This window comes from Macrotis lagotis, chromosome X (genome assembly GCF_037893015.1).
Source record: "Macrotis lagotis isolate mMagLag1 chromosome X, bilby.v1.9.chrom.fasta, whole genome shotgun sequence".
NCBI lineage: Eukaryota > Metazoa > Chordata > Mammalia > Peramelemorphia > Peramelidae > Macrotis > Macrotis lagotis.
The window spans coordinates 386583638-386595591 of NC_133666.1; the positions used below are offsets into that span (position 1 = coordinate 386583638).

The 11954-nt window shown below is 34.6% G+C and overlaps 1 pseudogene; it reads left to right on the forward strand.

Annotated features, from left to right (window-relative positions):
* The first annotated feature begins 1898 nt into the window (after window positions 1-1898).
* Window positions 1899-11193, forward strand: LOC141499171 (carbonic anhydrase 1-like; annotated as a pseudogene).
* The last annotated feature ends 761 nt before the right edge of the window (window positions 11194-11954 follow it).

Genomic DNA, 11954 nt, shown 5'->3' on the forward strand with positions numbered 1-11954 from the left:
TGGTATATTAGTGGGTGAAAGAAGAGAATTCATATAAAAATTAAATGCTTGAAATTTTACAGATTCCAGGCATGGCTAATGTTCTTTCCAATACATCATACTAAAAAGCAGAGTCAATATTCTTATCCATCTCCCCTATGAGTATCATTGGTGCCAAGAAAAGATGAGCTTGTCTTTTGGTTGAAAATCTCCCTTGTTATTAATTATTATTATATTACTAATATATTAATTTTTTATCTTAACAATTCCTTCCATAGAGGGGGGAAGGGGAAACAATAAACAACAATGATCTAACCAGATGGTGCAGTGGATAGAGCACCAGTCCTGGAGTCAGGAAGACCTGAGTTCAAATCTGTCCTCAGTCACTTGACATTTACTAGCTGTGTGAACTTGGGCAAGTCATTTAACCTTGATTGTCTCATATCCATGACCATCCATATCTGATCACTGGATACAGGTGAAGAAAATGAGGCTGGTGACTCAGCACAGCCCTGTCACTCAAATCCATGTCAAGACATCACCACCCTATGTCCTGGACTTCTTTGAGAATGAAGGACAAACTTCATCATGTTCCAGCATTCAGCATGATGAAAATCATTGCAAGGTGACATAGTGAATAAAAAGAACCCTAGAGTTAGAGTAAGGAAGACCTGAGTTCAAACCTGCCTCAGATACTTCTCTTTCAAAACCTCTTCCTTTCCTTCCCCATCACCACCTGGGCATTCTGAACTAGAATTTCTATTTCTCATGCTCTAATCTTCTTCATCTTTCTTACCATTTCCTTCTCCCCATGATATTGGGGGTGAGGTGGGGAATCCCTTCTTCAATACCTCTCTGTCCATCTCTTCCCCTCCTTTTCCAATTCTGTCTTTAGCTGAAACAGTCATTGGATCTCTTCCTCTAGAATTCCTTTGGGTTGGAGTCTTTGATGGTGGTACATCTTTAGTACCAGCAATATCAACTCATTTCTGAACCCTTTATCCCCCATGAAGTGGGGACAAAGGAACACCTCTGGAGCCATTGGTCTGTTAATCACCCCCCAGGGATTTCTGCCATACCTCCTCTTCTTTTCCATTATGCAATAAAAGCTGGATAAGGAATCTAAAAAGTTCTCCAAAAACAATAGTTGTATGATCTTGGACAAGTCCCTTAACCTCTCTAAGATTCAAATTATTCATCTGAAAAATTGAGTTAATAATAGTCACAGCATTTTTGAAAGGGTCAAGTGAGATCATTTTGATAAAATGCCTTATAGATTTTGAAGTGGTATATATTAACTATTATTAGTACATGTTAGTGGTATATATTAACTATTATTAGTACATGTTTTAAAATCAAAATTATCTTGTAATTGAGAAGTTCTAAAGAGTTGTAAGGGTGGCTAGTAGTGAAGTTGATAGAGTGCTAGGCCTGGAATCTGGAAAACACAAATTCAAGTTTGGCCTGAGACACTTACTAGCTATGTGACCCTGACCAAATCACATGATCTTTTTTGCCTCAGTTTCCTCATCTATCAAATGAGCTGCAGAAATAGCAAATCACTCCAGTATTTTTGTCAAGAAAAGCCTCAAATGGGACCATGAAGAATCAGGAATAACTGAAAAAATGTCTGAATATCAACAAAAGAGTTGTAGAGAGTTTATGAAATATAAAGATAGTAAAGGTTAAATTAATTGTTTTTTAAGATTGCTTTATTATCTATTTTATATATATATATATACATATATATATATTATCTATTAGTATCTATTATAACCACTTTAGGGAAGGTAAAATACCTTAAAAATCACCTGAATTTTGTGGATGGGTGTGTTTTTTTTAAACAGTTCATTTCTTTTCCATTTTTCTTGAGTCACAGAGAAAAGCCAACAATCTTTGATTATAAAATATTAGTACACATGGCCCTGAGAAGCATTATAAAAACCACAGGTAGAGACAAAACATACATAAGATAGAACTTGTGTCCAACATTCTCCATCACAACTCTGCTAGTAGAAGAAAATAAAACACAGAGGGAATCATATGAGGGAGAAAATAGTGAGCATTCCTCTATCTTTTCACATAGGAAGTAAAACATTTATTCTCTTTTGAACATTCAGTTTAGGTAACTACAAAGGAAAGAGTTAAGAATTATGAAGGCCAAGAGAGGTGAAATAATATTTTTTATAATGATAGTTGATGACCATGGCAATTCTACAAATTGACTTGCCTTTTGTTTTCATGAAATGAATTGTATCCATCTTAGTAAGGTTTGCAACCATTCCACTGTAGTGTGAAATAATACAAAGAGAAAAAATTCTCTGACACTAGATTTTCATTTACAGTACAAAATGTCATTTTAAAAGTATTTGAGATAACTTTAAGAAGTTTAATATAAACTTAATAAAAGTTTTGAAAAGTAATAGAGGTATTTTAAGGGGTTTTGTTTTGTTTTGTTTTACTAGGCAATGGGGTTAGTTAAGTGGCTTGTCCAAGGCCACACAGCTAGATAATTATTAAGTGTCTGAGGCTGGATTTGAACTCAGGTACTCCTGACTCCAGGGTTGGTGCTCTATCCACTGCACCACCTAGCCTCCCCCAAGAGGTATTTTAAAAAAGCCAACTAACTCCTAAGCATCAAGTAAAGTTGTACATAATTTGCATATATTTGTATATTTTCTCTTTCTAGGATCTGAGCACTGGAGCAAGCTTTACTCCATAGCTTATAGAATTAATCAATCTCCTATTGACATTAAAACCAAATAAGTCAAGCAGAATGCTTCTCTGAAACCTATATCCTACAACCCAATGACAGCCAAAGAAATTGTCAATGTGGGTCATTCCTTCAGTTAAATTTTGAAGACAAGGATAACCAGTCAGTGACCTAAAATATTTTACAATGTTAACGGGCTAATCAATCAATCAATATTAATTTAGCACCTGCTATTTGCTAAATATTCTGCTAAGTTTTGAGATACAAAGACAAAAAGCAAACTAGTGAGGGAACTTGCCTTTTAACTGGGAAGAAAGCATGTACACATATTGATATATTCAAAATGCCTAAAAAGTAGATATGAGATTGTTGCTGTCATTTGTCCTTCATTTCAAAGAGGATCATGATTTCAGAAAGATGATGTCATGACTTGCACTTTCTGGGAGAAAGGCACTAGTAGCAGGGGAGCTAAGAAAATTCTATTGCAGAGGGAGGTGATTGAACTGAGTCTTGAAGAAAAGCAGGAACTCCAAGAGGGGAATGATAGAAGGGAGAGTATTCTAGGAATGGGGGACAGGTCAATTATGTGTGAGGAACAGAAACTAGGGCAGGGTGCATGGATGAAATGTAAGGTGAGTGATGGAAGACAGTTGGTAGAATGTTACACTTGGAGTCAGAAAGACTTGAATTCAAATTCAGTTTCGGACAGTTACTACCTATGTGACACTGCACAAATCACTTAACCTCTTATAACCTCAGTTTCCTCATTTGTAAAATGGGGATAATAACAGCACCTACTTCTCACAGAGTTTTGTAAAAATAAATAGAGATAATATCTGTAAGTTCTTAGTAAAATTTAAAATACTTTATAAACTCTAGTTATTAAAAAAAGATAGTATTATTTAAGAAGACAAGAGATAGAAAAGGACCACATTATGAAGAATTTTTAAAATGATGAGGAGGATGAGGAGGATGAGGATGATTGTGTGCCAGACACTAAACCAAATACTTTACAAATATTATGTCATTTGATCCTCAGAAGAACCCTGAGAGATAGACACTATTATTATCTCTTTTTCACAGTTGAAGAAACTGAGGTAAGTAGATTAGATCACTTGTACAAAGTTACACAGTTAATAAAGAAGAAAGGTTTGACTTAGATATTCATGGCTCTAGGGCTACATTCTATCCATTGGGCCACCTAGCTACTAGAAATAAGGGACTGAGTGACAGTCAGAGCCATTCTTAAGGAAAATTACTTTAGAGGTAGTTGGAGAACAAATGGGAAGAGTGAACCCAGTTAGGAAGTGATTGCAATAATCCAGGAGAGAGGTGCAAAGAACCTGAACTAGGTTGGGTGAGAGAAATAGGATTAATAGGAGAGGTTTTGTAAAGACAGAACAAAATTTGACAATTTTTTTGATAAATGAGATGAATGAAAATGAGGACAACACACAGGTTGAGAACCTAGTTGTCCTCAATAGTAATAGGGAAGTTGGAAGGACTTGATGGGGTGGTAGTGAGTGAGTATAATTGAGAAGAATTTTAAGAAATAAAAAAAACAATCAAAAATATATTTGTTCTGTACCACAGTCATATACATTGCTAAAAATTATCATAGAAATGTTCCATATAGGGCTAGTCCTACATAAAATTATAAAGCTGACAAAAATTGGTCTTTGGGACTCTCTTGTATTTCTCCCTGCTCAGTGGCCCTTTCCCCCCACCCCGAAAAGAACTTTGAGTTCCTCTATATTTTTTCCTACTTTTCTCCATCAATACCTGTTCTCTAGAAAGTATCTGATTAACCCATCAGCACCAAAAGACATATAATTAATATGTATAAAGTGTTATTTTTTTCATAAATATTTGCATTTTTAACAAGGTCAAGGAAGTAACTTACTTGCAGGAGAAGGGTTCTTAACCTCTGATGAAATAATTTGTCTGAAACAACATAAATTAAATAGTTAATATCAAATTAGGGACAGCAATGCCCCAAATCTTTTTTATCCCCATATTGCAACAACTTCAACTATATTTATTCAGTTTTTTAGCCCTGGTCCAGGTTCTATTCTCTTCTCCAAACCCTTTTTTCACTGACGGACTACTGATGACCATGGTTACAAGCATACTATAGATGGAGTAAAATTCTCTGCAAAGGTAAACATCATCAAAAGAGGCATAACTCTATTATATGATCACCCTTTGAGAAGTAATCCCCTGACTTTACCCACTCATCTCCCAACCCAATTGAGTAGATTTTTAAAAAATGAACAGTCTCCCTCAATCTGTACTACTCTTCAAGGAAGATAGAATGATATGCCAATGCTTTGAAAGAGCCTTGTGCCAATGATATGGCATTATCTCCAACAATACAGAATGAAACTTTTTATCAGACTTAAAGAAAAACATTCAATTGAAAGAATTTTTAAAATATGATACCTCCTCCAGATATTCTGAATATTCTAGAAAATCAGTAAAAACTAAAAAAACAGAAATAGAGCACATTATAATTGGAAGAGATTTTATTCATAGAATTATCTTGAGGAATTTTTCAAAATTCTAAGGAATTGTATCACCTAATTGCTTCCTTGTCATCCTTTTTTTAACTCTGAGAACTAAGAGAGGAATATATTTTTAAATCATCATAGTTAGTAATCTTCTACATTCTTGACATTAAATTAAATTTTTTATCTAATTCAATATGTCTTTCATTTGAATCTATCTTTATTTCTGAAAAGGGTCAACTAGAAGAAAAATTTAACCAAAGTTCCTGCCACATTATGAACCCTAAACTGATCTTTACAATGTTCAATATAGAGTTATATAATATTGGAAGTCAAAGAATAACCTATTCCAGAGGAAGGAAGGAAAAACCTATAAAAGATTATATCATCTAGGGTAATCTAAGAGGGAAGATAATAAAATTAAAGAGGAATGGGGAAAGATTCTTGTATTATGTCATTTGATCCTCAAAATAACCCTAGGAGGTAGATACTATTATCATCTCTTTTTCACAGTTGAAGAAACTGAGGTAAGTAGAGATTAGATCACTTGTACAAGGTTACACAGTTAATACCGAAGAAAGGTTTGAACTTAAATATTCATGACTCTAGGACTACATTCTATCCATTGAGTCACCTAGCTCTAGAAATAAGGGACTGAGTGATATAGTCAGAACCACTCTTAAGGAAAATTACTTTAGAGGTAGTTGGTGAACAGATGGGAAGAGTGAACCCAGTTAGGACTTCGGCTGAGAATTGAAAGAATCAAAGAAAATTTGAAGCTTTGTAGTAAGTAGAGATTTTGAAGTAAGTAGAGATTAGATCATTTGTATAAGGTCACACAGTTAATACTGAAGAAAGATTTGAACTTAGACCAGGGAGGAGAAATATAGAATACTGATCAGTGGGAATGGATGGATCTAGTGAGTCTTTGAGGATGGAGGAGACAATATGTTTATAGGCAGAAGAAAACAGTCAGTAGGTAGGGAATGACTGAAGATTAAGAGAATAGGAATGATGGAGAGGGCAATTTGTTTAAAAAGATGGAATGAAATCAGGTCATACACACACACACACACATATGTAAGTATGTGTATACGTGTGTGTGTGTATAAAGGTTTACCTTTTCTTTTTCTTAATTTTATTTATTTAAGGCAATAGGGTTGCCCAAGGTCACACAGCTCAGAAATTATTAAGTGTCTGAAGTCAAATTTGAACTCAGGTCCTCCTGACTCCAGGTCCAGTGCTCTATCTATTACACCACCTTGCTGCCCATGAGGTTTTATCTTTTTTTTTTTAGATTTTTTTTTGCAAGGCAAATGGGGTTAAGAGGCTTGCCCAAGGCCACACAGCTAGGTAATTATTAAGTGTCTAAGCCCAGATTTGAACCCAGGTACTCCTGACTCCAGGGCTGGTGCTTTATCTACTACGCCACCTAGACACCCCTGGTTTACCTTTTTTTAAGAAGGGTCCCTCTTCATATGAAATGGTTGAAAGGAGGAATAGTGGCAGAAGGCCCTGTAATGTGAGAGGTGCAGTTCTCAATGACCTCAATTTCTTTTTAGTGGATTATGAGGTAATTTCCCACTGAAAGGGTAGGGAAAAGGGGAACTATGGGAGTTTTTGAGAAGAGATGAAAAGTTTAGAAAAGCTGCTGTGGTGAGTGGGATAGTAAATCAAATGGGAGGTGTTGAAAAATTTTCTTGAGGCAGTGAGGGTCCAGTTGAAACAATATACATTGTGTTATACTCAGCACAGTTTCTTGATTTTTCCCTAGTCTTGTTCAATATCATGTGAGTTGGAGCAAAGGGAGGAGATTGTGGGAATAATCCAGGCCTAGGGTTTGGAAGGACAAGATCTTCAATAATAAAAAGGGGCAGAGAACTTGAGAGATGAGGAGCCTAAAGTTGAACTGGTTTACTGTGGGGTCAGGGTTAGAAAGGGAAGAAAATGTTGCCAGTTCAGGGGTGATGGCCTGGTAAAGAACTGAAGGATTGAGGGATTGAAGATTCCAATTAGGATCAAGAATTTAAAGCAGCAAGGCAGAAGCAAGATTATAGTCAGATAAAGGGATTTCAGAATTTGTAAACAGATGTGGAGGGATTTTGTGATTTTGAAGGGAATGGCCATCTCTGAATGTAGGTGAAGTACAGTAGAACAGTAGTTCATGAAAAATGAGATAATTGTTGTTCAGTTGTGACTGACTCTTTGTGACCCTGTGGACCATAGTGTAATAATGTTGTCCATAGGATTTTCTTTGCAAAAATACTAGGTTTGGGATATATTGGGGTACATTATTGTGAAACCTACATAAAACATCATATTATTTACTAGAGGTAAGCACTCTCTTTCTACATCATGCTCAGACACAATCACAACTTCCAAAATACAGATTCCCTAAGACTTAGATACTACATAAAATTATCTTCTCATAAACTTACTGCTAAGGAATACTGTGTGATACAGTTTTAAAAAGAGTCTGAATCCTAATTCAGGTTCTATGTGTATTACCATAGACAACATTTAAAATCTCTAGGCCTGTTTGGCAAAATTAGGGGTGAACTAAATCGACTCTAAGGTGCCTGTTTTTTAGGTACCTAGGTAATACAAGTGGAGAGAAAACTGAATCTGGAGTCAGAAAGAATTGAATTCAAATCTAGTCTCAGACATTGGCTTTATGACTGTAGAAAAGTTCTTTAACCTCCTTCTGCCTGCTTCCTAAATGATTAAAAGGGAACAATAATAGTACTTCACAGAGTTTGTGCACATTAAGTGAGATAATATTTGTAAAATTCTTTTCAATCCTTAATATGCTATATAAATTCCAATTATTTTTATTTTTTCCAACTCACAAGTCATATAAAGGGTGTGAAGAAGAGAAAAGGGATAATTTCAGTAACTTATGCAAAAATCAGTTAGCCAGTGTTCCAGGAATGAATAGAAGCCTTACAGAAAGAACTCTTCATCCCCAAGGGGGCTAAAGGAAATAAGATGTCAATTTTTAGTAATGAGAGAATAGGAATGAATAGAAAAGCTCTCTCAAGCCTAAGGATTTTCATTCTATTACTTCTACCACAGAATATTAAATCAGTTATTTAACAGTAAAGAATCTGACTCTTTCCTGTCTGCTGTCTGAATTTTCAGATGATTGCCTCACTTTAGTTTCTTCTAGATCAGGGATTCTTAGTTTTTTTGTGTTTCATGGACACAATTGGCAGTCTAGTGAAGTCCAAGGATACTTTCTCAAACTAATATTTTTAAATACCTAAAATAAAATACACAAAATTACAAAGGAAACCAATTAAGTTGAAATACAGTTATAAAATATTCACCAAAAAAGTTCATAGAACCAAGGTTAAGAATCCCGGTCCAGGCAACATCTATCTCTGGACTGCCAAGTGAAAATGTATCTTGGTTATCGGTAGCTGTTATCTGCATAAAGAAGTAAAGAAAGTCACAACTTTTAAAATATTTTTAAAGTTACACTTAGTTCATTGGAATTCTGAAAAATATTCCAGCTTCTGTGAAGCAGCTCAGAAACCTGATGGCTTGGCAATTATTGGTGTTTTTATGAAGGTTAGTAAGAAAACTATGAAATGTTTCTTTTTTCCAGATTAGAGTTTGAGATAGCAAAGAACAAGAGGCCATATTCTAGTTATTCTTCTGAGAGTTTTAAACATTCCAGAATGCCTTCTATTTGTTTTGCCTATTGGTTTTGTTTCATTTGGCATTCCCTACTGAAGAAAGGATTGTGTGTGTGTGTGGGGGGGGGCGGATTCTGTTAGAAAGGAAAGAGGAGAGGAATCTTCCTCTTTTTTACCTTTGTCCCTCTTCTGATCTTCTTTCCAGTTGCCTGAAGAAGACTCAGGGATTGTTTAATTTCTGTTTCACACTTACACTCAGAGTTCCTCTAGGGATAATATATTAATGAAGTAATGTTGTGTTTTTTACAAAATTTTTAATATGATGACAGTTGATTTAGGAGCTAGAAAGTCAGATACTGGTCAACTAATAAGTCAAGAAGTTTTTGAAACATCATGAAATTGTGCTTGGCCACTGGAGACATTGAAGGGTGGAAATATATAGCAAAGATCAGAACTAAGGAAAACTTTCATTCCACTATTTCTCACAGTATTATCATTTCTTATATATAAGTCTCTTACATATGGTAGGTGCTACTTGGACTGAATATATCCCTCTGTATATTTATTATATTCTTAAATCAAATGAAATATAACTTCTATACATTTTTTCATATATTCAAGAATAAATAAAGAATGCACTCCTAGACACATTATCTTATTGCAAAATACGATTGCCAGAAATGTTTACAATGACTTTGTTTTAGTCATATTTTAATTATAAATTGCATTTGTCCCTTGTATATTTATTTCTTTCTCCTCAAATTTTTTCTTTTTTCATTCTTTTCCCAGGTTGACCAGGCCAATCCACATCTACAGAAAGTAACTGGTGCCCTAGATTCAATCAAAACTAAGGTAAATATCCCAAATCATGGGCTGGCTAATAAGAAGCTCAGTCTTTTGAGGCTCATTAAAAGGGAACTATGGAGAAGGGCAGAAAGGGGAAATGTGGAGGGGAAAAGGACTAAGAAAATTAACTCCAAAGTTCCATGTATGTGAGTTAACTTTAGGACTATTCTGGAGTCAATTTGTTTCTTATAGGAAGAGACTACTGAAGAATGAGTCACTTAGACATGCAAATTCATCTTGCAATGTCCATCCTATAAGAAATGTAGTAAATTTTCATTTCATAAACAAAGATGCTTCTACTTCTTTAATAGCACAAAAACGTAAGTGGTCAGCATGTACTTTTAGAACTAATAAAGAATTGAATAGTTGAAATAAACTATCCTCATTTGTCAGCTGAAGTGAAATCATAACACCCATTTGTCAATGACATTACCAACTAGCTCTAATATGGTCTGGTATCAGTTCTGTATACAAAGTAAATGTTTTCATGATGCATAAAATTATTTTATACACACACACACACACATATATATTATATATATGTATTACATATAATATATATGTAATATATGTAATATATATTACATATAATATATATATATTATATAGATGTATTACATATTTTAAGAAGATGGCTTTATTCCAACACAGAAACATCTTCAGTATTTGCCTCTCTTCAGCCTTATTCAAAAGGGAGAAAACTCTTGCGGTCAAAATATCTGTGTAGAATTTGTCACCTTATCCTCTATGATCAATAATTATGTCTGGTGAAATAACTTGAAGCATTTAACTGGCACAGTGACTGACATGCTGGCCTTGGACTCAGGAAGTTGTTTGTTGTTGTTGGATCATTTCGATCATAACTGTCTCTTCATAACCCCTTTTGGGGTTTTCTTGACAAAGATACTAGAATGGTTTGCTATTTTCTTCTCTAGATTATATTACAGAGGAGGAACTGAGGTAAAGAGATTAAATGACTTGTCCCAGGTCATATAGCTAGTAAATTTTGGGGGTCAGATTTGAACTCATGAAGATAAATCTTTCTGTTTCCAGTCCCAGTACTCTAGAGCAGAGTTGAAATCCAGTCTCAGAAATTAGCTAGGCAATTCACTTAAGCTCTCTCTATCTCATTTTCTTCATCTATAAAATGGAGATGATAATGATAGCACCTATCTCCAAGGTAAAAATAAAATGAATTAATTTTTAAATGTCTGTAAACTTTAAAATGCTTTACAAATTCTAGCTGTTATAACTTATTTGCTCATTTCCCATACTATATTATTGTCAAAAAAGTTAAGATACTAGTTAAGTCATCATAAAAAGTAAGGCAATGTCTATAGATGATCATAAGTCTGTAATTGTTCAAAGTATTTTATATCATAACTTATTTGTTTGAGGGAAAACAAGCTTTATTTGTTAATTTTGACCTATCTTATCTGCTGCCTCAATCCTTGGATTATTGGACTACATTGGTTCTCTAATTCATCCCCTTTCCATGAAAACATAACCTGAATTTTCTTTAGGGAGACAATCATTGCCAAGGTAGAGAATCACACAGCAGGTACCGGGAGATAGAGATTACTTATATCAAGTCAGTTAACAGTAGTTAATAAGGGGAAACAAAATTTCAGTTGGAATATAGAAATGTTAGCTCCCTTTTTTAAAAATGCCCTTTAGGGGTGGCTATGTGGTGCAGTGGATAGAGCACCGGCCCTGGAGTCAGGAGTACCTGAGTTCACTGGAGTCAGGAGTACCTGAGTTCAAATCCAATCCCAGACACTTAATTACCTAGCTGTGTGACCTTGGGCAAGTCATTACCCCCATTGCCTTGCAAAAGCCAAAAAAAAAGTCCTTTAAAAAAGTTTCCCTTCTAAAAGTTCAATAAAATATTGTTACTTGGATTTCTCCTTGACAAAGTGTTTTGCCTTCTTCCATAAAGGAATTCCAATCTATTTTAATGTTTTTCTAGACTACAAAGAAGAAAAGCATAGCTGGAAATTCCACTAGGCAAACATGTGCAATTAGCTCCTATGGCTCAAAGACTGTGGTTCTGAACTATTACCCTGTAAGTTATCAAGATTTTTTTTTTACCTGTTAGAAGTTCATGATTTTAAAGGTCAAAATGTTCATTTGCTTTCAGATCCTTGTCAATAAAACTACAATTTGAGGTTCACTGGTACCTCTGAACTGATTAAAATTTTAAAATATTTTTCCTGCCAGTTATTTTCATCTCCTAAATTTTACTAAATCAACTTTTGAATAAAAGGG